Genomic DNA, 7,651 nt, shown 5'->3' on the forward strand with positions numbered 1-7,651 from the left:
AAATTGAAAAACATCCACAGTCCAACTGAATTGGACAGCCATGAGGTTTATTTTCTCATCTCCTCATTATAGACCACAGGTTTAAGAGTGAACTGTGGGCCCCTGGTGATATATAACCTCAGCAGACCCAGCCTCCAGCCCTCCAGCTATGGGTCCAAACACATTATATATCTGGGCTGGACAAAGAGAAGAAAGTAAATTTGGCCCGCATCCCACTGACTCAGATTAATTTAAATTTTTAATAGAGATAGATGAGCAGTGAACTCACTCAAGCATGCAAAGAAAAGTGGTTGGCAAGAAAGGGACTACACAGGAAGAGATGGAAATTAAGAGATACTAATGTTAACATAATTGCCTGTAATTATTCCATATTTCACATTTTTCTTTTTTTTTATGGCGAACACAAGCAAAAGTATAAAAATGTGTCTCTCTTGTGGCACAATTACTTTGTGGTGGTCTATTATAGCTCCAATGGTAAAGTATTAGTATACTCCATAGGTAGGCGTATTAAGCTTCTTCACGCCTGAGTAATTAAAAAACAAAAGATTTTTCCACTCAAGCACACAAAAAAGTTGGCTTTAGCTGCCTGCAGTAAGAGAAGTGAATGGAGGCGGGATCAATGCCGAACAAAAGAAATGCCTGATCAATTACCGAGTGGGAGCTCTGCAGAGCACTTCTCCAACCGTGCTGTCAAAATAAGGCAGGTAAAGCATCCAACCTGGATTATCAATTAATCATCTAATAATCGGAGTGCCACATGTCCTTTCAATCTGACTCTATATGACAAAATATTAATTGTAATCGCACAGTGATTTGAGAAGTAAAACATCACACATTACATAACTTTACATTCCTAAAGGAATATTAAGAGAAACAACAGAATTACAGTAAATAAGTTTACTGAAACGTCACTATTGAGAACCACAGACACACTTCCATAAAGGATATACAAAAAGTCCCATCTGCTACACTGGAAAAGTATAAAACAGCCACTGAAGCAGTTGCAAGTTGACAGGAAGACTAATATGTTTTTTCACAATATTGCAGCACTGAAGCGAGCTCTGCACGTCACTGCAACTTTATGAATGGAGAAAAACGCAAGATCAGCTCCTGCTCACTGAAACACAAGTTAATCCCAGATGGGAAATATATTTTTTATTCCACTGTACTTGCCAGGAAAACTTATCCCAAAGTATGAAAACTCAAACAGGCCGAGCAATCAAACTGTAAAACGTGACTAGCCTGTCGGGTTTTTTTTCCATGCAGTTTCTCACAAAGCCGGTAAAAAGTGCAACTTCCGACCTTCGCCCGCTTAGGAACACATGGTAAACTTTTTCATTTCTGCATCTTAATCTTGTGATTTGACCCCCATCTATCTAGCAGACATGCATAAGGAGATAACCCCCCGTGAAACAACGGATTTCTGAAACAATAACCACAATCAAAGCCAATGAGAACTGTGCTGCAGTCAAGAGATCACTAATGCACGCAATGGCCTACCTTGCAACAATCGGAGTGCCTTGTCGTCGAGGAGCCTAGAGTCGGAATTTCAGACAGGATATGTGCCCCAGAATGGAATATTGAACTATAGCCTTGTGAGAAAAAGAGAAAAGTTAGGGAAATGCCCTGTTTGGAAGAGGGGAGGGGACATAGAGTGAGGCAGAGACAGAGAGAGAAAGAGGGGGTAGTAAGGACTGCAGGACAAACCCACATTCCTCAAGACTCCTAGAGTTGTTATAACAGGGGCCAAGCAGCTAAACCTTCACACTCTGGCTAACATGGCTACACTATCATCACTCTGCAAAAAAACACTCCTTCAGGCTACCTCAGTGATGAGATAAGGGTCTTGCCAAAGTAAATGATCTTTGCTGATTGCTAAGCAGCATTTGCATTAACATCAGGCTGTGGAAAATGAGCCAGCAATGACAGATCAATAGAATAACTAACATTATCCATTAAGAGGTGAGGAGATCATGATGGTTCAAGATTGTAGGTACAGAAAGTAAAGTAAAAGTATTAAATAGACTGTGATTAGTTGGCATGTTTTATGCTTTTTTTGCAGAAATTAAACCAGTCTAATTTCACAACCTCTAGCTCGACACTTCTATTACAGATCACAGTCAATTTATAAATGAAGTTCACAGCAAAGCATGAAGAGCATGTTACTCTGTCGCAGTGTGTCAAATTTACGCCTGCTATTCGAATAGTCCTGCTATTTACTGCCTCAGCCCACTGGTGCTTGTGACTGACACATCCTTGTGCTTTGTTGCCACAAGTGTTGATAGGAAGTTAACATTGAGAGAGTGGCCATCTGGGTGGTATATTGGTGAGGACAGCTGAGCACATCTCAAATGTTTCTACCTACTGCGCTGATTCCACCACTCTCAACAAAAATGGCTCAATGTAATGCTCTGGAAAGGAGACTCTTTTGGCTTTAATAAACTGAGAAGGCAGGCAGAAGAAGGTGCCTGTTCTCGAAAAAATTCATTGTTACAGTTACAAAAGGTAATGTAGGTTAATGAATCAATTGAAGACCAAAAGTGCTCAATTCGACTTTTAATTCATATGAAAATAGTCTTAATCTGACCATAACCATAATCAAATTGTTGTTATAGCATATTCAGTGTAGCATCTATCGACAAATTTGAGTTACTTTCCTGAAAGAAGTTCCATTACTTTTCACAGGACATGAACATTTGTGCTTTTGTGAGATATTGTGAAGAGAAACGTCTGACAACCAGGGGATGAAGGTTCAAGACCTTGACTTGGCAACATCTGTCCTGTTCCTTTTGTAACTGAACCTGTGAAAAATTGGATCTAAGTATCATTTAATTACCAAAGCTGTTTTGATGCTACTTTTTTGACCCTGCAAATGTTCCTATCAAAATCATAAACATCTCCACATATCTAATATGACTATGAAAAACCTTTAAACCCTGTTGTGCTTTCTACAAAATGAGTGAGTTTTTATTCTTGTTTGTTGTCCACCACTGATATTACCACAAAGACTCAGCAAGTAAATACAAGCTGGATAATGTCTTTAGAAGGTAGTGGTTTAAAGCTTTTCACTGCACACATGACACAGTTACTTTGATCAACTGGCTTTTGGAACGATCAAAGCAAATTCCTCCGAAAAATCACGATTTGACAGCAAAAGGAACAGCTAATGAATCTGCCAACAGAAGCAGAGAAGCATTTGAAGGTTCAAGTAGTTCTTCAGACAGTGATGAACACAGTTAAGCCCTCAAAGGGCCTCTGAAGAACCACTGGTTGTCAGAGTGGAGAGACCTTGTTTATCACTGGAAACCTCTTTGGAAAACAACAAGCAGAGTCAGAGTGTTTGCCGGGGACAGCGACCCTCAAGTTGTCTCCTCTGTCTGTTCACACACACACAAGTTTTGTAAGGGTTATAAATACTTTTTTTACACACTAGGGCATTATGTAGACCTGAAGGCTACCTGGCAATACTCTTATTTATTTTCTCCAACATCTTCTGGTAAGCTTGAAAGGGCTAACATGTTTTGTTGTAACGTCTTCGGCCAGTTTTCCAGACAAAGATTAACAAAGTTGGGTAATTACAACCATGTGCACAAGCTTTTTGTCTCTGCAGGACTTGGCGTGATCTAAATTTACCAAACTGAATGCGGGGGACTTGGATTTCTGCCGAAGAGATGATGTAAAACTATTTTTAATTATCAGGGGATGCATTTAATTTTTACTTGAAAACATGAACGTTTCCACATTGTGTTCATTGATAAATGAGTGTTCAACTTTGTTGTTACCACATGATTTAAACAACAGCAAAACTAACCAGGGAAATTCCCATTAAATCAAATTTTAGCATTGCTACATTCTCCTCTTGACCATGGTCACAGACACACACGCTTCCACACACATCAAAACACCAACGGCTGCACGTTCGTACCCCCTCACTTCATCTGATTGAACACGGCAATTCATTGTAATGGGGAACATGCAGCGGACCAGCCTTCAACATGCAGCGGAGTCGTGCAGGATGATTTCCAGTGTGCTGCAGAAGCTCTTTGGAAATCTCACAGTCTCACACTGACACCACAAAAGACTGGGATAGATGGGAACAAAGAATTAGACCCTTAAGGAGTTTCTAGCTCATTTATGTGTGTGTCCCCCATTTTTCTGTCTTTCCTCCCTCTCTCTATCGCCAGCAGTCCCTCCCTCTCTCCTCTAAATAGAACCACATTTCGCCAAGCAGTGATCTGGCTACAGTGAAAACACACCACTGTCTGTGTGTATTGTACTTTCAGAGCCCAGGGAAATACTTTTACTAACCCTCCCTTCCCCTTTTTCTCCTCACTCACTTGTCTCTCTTCTCTTTCTTTCCAGCACACACATTTGTATACACGTATGTAAACTCTCTCACACACACAGACACACCATATGTCGGCCTAAAGTAAATATGTATGGCTTGAGGAGCCGGCTGCCTAAACGACCCAAGAGCAGTGTGTGTGCTTGTGATGTCACTGATTTTTCCAAACGTGGTCATTAAAGTAGAAGAGAAAACATTTCTGTTTGTGCTGGATTCATGTTTAGAGGTTTAGCTGTAGATGCACTTAACAGTGCAAATGTGCAACATGTGCTTTCAAGATAAGAAGTTGTATTGTCAGTTTTGGTACTTGTTATTCCATGACAGAAAAATGGCCCTAGTGAGACTTGTGGTGAGCGATGTGGTGACTACATGGGCTCAGTTTGATCAAAGCTATTTGTTTTACATGGACCAGACTGCATTATTATTACATGTTCCTGGCCCAGTAGGAGCAGGAATGTGGCGGCTCGTTGCTCCGGTGCCAAGCTCGGGATCCCTCTAGCAGCTCACATGGTATAAAATATGACAAGCCAGTACAGAAACCAGATGAGGATTGCATTGTCCTCACATGAACACATAGTTACACACACACACACACACACACACATAAAACCTGCCTACCCTTTAAATCCCAGCCTCTAACTCAGATTCCATGTATGTCAGCTTTGATTATCAGTATCATTCATTGATAGGAGGATATGTTGTGATGCAAGTGTGTCTCCTTGTCTTTGCGTGTGAGTGTGTGCAAACTAAGATGATGCGTACTTTTTTTCTACACTCATACTTGTGTATTAGTTCAATTCTTGAAGCGATGCCTGATCTCTCCCAGCGCTGAAAGAAAGAACCATGAGAGACCACCAGAGCCTGATGGGGGCTTTCATACTGTCTTTAGCTCAGCCAGGAGAGCCATCACTGAGCCAAATCACTTCCATGACAGCCTCTCTGCAGGGACAGATTCATGGCCAGAATTAGTCATACTGTACTGATGTCCATAAGGGTGAACCGGTGCATTTGTGGGTCATTGGAGGCAGGACAGAGCCAGAGGAGATTATATAAAAGAATTTAAATTTGTTTCCATAATTTGTTTTTCTATATAGCTATGTATTATAGTTCTTTTTGTCCCTCAGGGGGCAACAAACATGTATTACATGAACAACGCCATTTTCTCCTTCATGATGTAAAATAAAATACAGCTAAAGATCATTATTCATTCTGTATAGAGGTTCCCACAGGCACATAGACTTTGACAAACACATAAAAAGATATTTTGACCACAAGGTTGACCACTCTAAAAAAAGATGTAAAGTTATATGAACGCACAGAATACTTGTGCTTTTATGAGGTGTTCAAATGTGCAGTAACTCTAAAATGCCTTGCCTCAGGTCTGATGCAAGATATTCCATATAGACTTTTTGGAAATCACAAGTCTTTATACGGGTGGTGAAGCTGGATGCACACCGAGGAAATGATGCTTCAGCTAGGCTAGTGTTAGCTTGTTGTTGTACTTGATAGTACGAAATCAGCTGTCAATGGACCTTATGCATCTTTGAGATTTGCAGTGTATTTACACCAAGAGGAGACACAGTATAGGAGATGTAGTGATAAAGTGTTAAAGAGAAGGGAGAAAATCTCCAAAGTTTAGGGAAGGGTTTTTTGAATCTGCAGGGTTAAAGAAAAAGTTTGTTGAGGATTTCTTTGCATACTTTGTATGCTATGCAAGTCAAATGAGGCAATGATGAGGCTCACTGGAGCTTCACAGCCCTCAAATGTACATCACTGACTGTCTCAGTTCCCATTTTCCACACTGAATTTATTCACTTTTTGTCTCTCAAGCTCATAGTATGTTTTGACAGAGGGTAACCTTAAGGTCATGGGAGCATGGAGGTGTGTGTGCATACAAATTGTGTGTGTGTGTGTGTGTGTGGCAAGGTGGGGCTGAGGGATTAGAAGTTGGTTTCGTAGAATCATTGTGGTCTTGGGGTTTGTGGTTGGAGTCTGTGGGGTCAGGGTGGAGTGTGACTGGGTCTAGAGATGATCCCAGCTGGGAATCTTGTGGTCTGCTGGTGGTTTTGCCCTGGGTGGATGAAAATATGATCGCTGCACCACAAACACAAGAGACATAACAACACTTCCACAAACAAACACATGCAAGCTCACATAAAGATAGATAGATAGATAGATAGATAGATAGATAGATAGATAGATAGATAGATAGATAGATAGATAGATAGATAGATAGATAGATAGATAGATAGATAGATAGATAGATAGATAGATAGATAGATAGATAGATAGATAGATAGATAGATAGACAGACCTCAACATGTCTTCCCGTGCAGGGCTCAAGAAAAACCTTTTTCTCAGCCTCCTTTTCCAAATTTTCCTCTGTTCAACCCCCCCCATCTTTCTTTCCATCATTTACTTCCAAGGCAGGCATTTCTTGCCTCACCTTACCCGGAGCGTTGCGCTGCTTGGCTCAATAAAGACCTGGCCTTGTGCAGCTGTGCTGCCCCGGTGATGCAGTGGGAGAGGAATGTTGAACTTCAAAGTATAACACGAGCATAGACAAAGAATGGCAGTGTTCAAGGGGGGATGAGAATATGTGATCTCATAAAACAGCACACAAACACATTGGTCCATTTATGTGAGGTTAGGCTGCAGAGGATGATGAGGAGGAGGGAAGACCTGCCTCACATGTCCCCTGCCTGCTATGTGGGAATCAGAAGAGGAAGAGGCGGGTATACACGTGATGCTGTTCCCCAGTGATAGAGCACATTGTAACTCTGCACAGGTCGTTTGTCCACAGTTAAATGACTGTTAAAACATACAGCGGGAAGAGGGATGGAGAGAGGTTGATGTGTATGATATGGCTTTGGTTTCAGTGGGCCGTGGAGCAAGAACTTCTGGATAAGAATTTTGAAATTCCATAACCCTTGTAACTGCAAAAGACAGAGGTTGGGGCCCCTGAAAAAAGAAAGAAATGAAAAGAGAAAAGAGGCAAAGAGAGAAATGTAGCAAGATTCCAAGAGAGCGGAAAGAATTCTCAGACTGCTTGCTAACAGTTTGAGGGGCTAATGGCTTTCAGATGTGTGCGACGTCTTTTTTATTTTCAAAGGAGCACAAAACATTCCCTCTCAGAGGAATCCAAACAACGGCTGGAATTCACAGACTGAAAATTCAAAACAGTGGTTAGAACTAAATCTTTATCGCATGTTCACTCATGTTACAAGTATTATGTGTTTTACATCCACAGACAGGCCTGTATTTTTTTTTTAAATCACCATTCATTTTTGGGTTCCGTACTATTTT

The 7,651-nt window shown here is 41.0% G+C and overlaps 1 protein-coding gene across 2 annotated transcripts in view; it reads right to left on the reverse strand.

The window, feature by feature from the left end:
* The window catches only part of fbn2b (fibrillin 2b), a 73,785-nt gene extending 72,076 nt beyond the window's left edge, over positions 1 to 1,709 (reverse strand). For both annotated transcript variants that reach the window (XM_044199443.1, XM_044199442.1), the window contains exon 1: positions 1,501 to 1,709. The gene's annotated coding sequence lies outside the window, so the exon portion shown is untranslated. The remainder of the gene's footprint in view (positions 1 to 1,500) is intronic.
* Positions 1,710 to 7,651: the final 5,942 nt, after the last annotated feature.

Source organism: Siniperca chuatsi, linkage group LG6 (assembly GCF_020085105.1).
Source record: "Siniperca chuatsi isolate FFG_IHB_CAS linkage group LG6, ASM2008510v1, whole genome shotgun sequence".
Taxonomy (NCBI): domain Eukaryota; kingdom Metazoa; phylum Chordata; class Actinopteri; order Centrarchiformes; family Sinipercidae; genus Siniperca; species Siniperca chuatsi.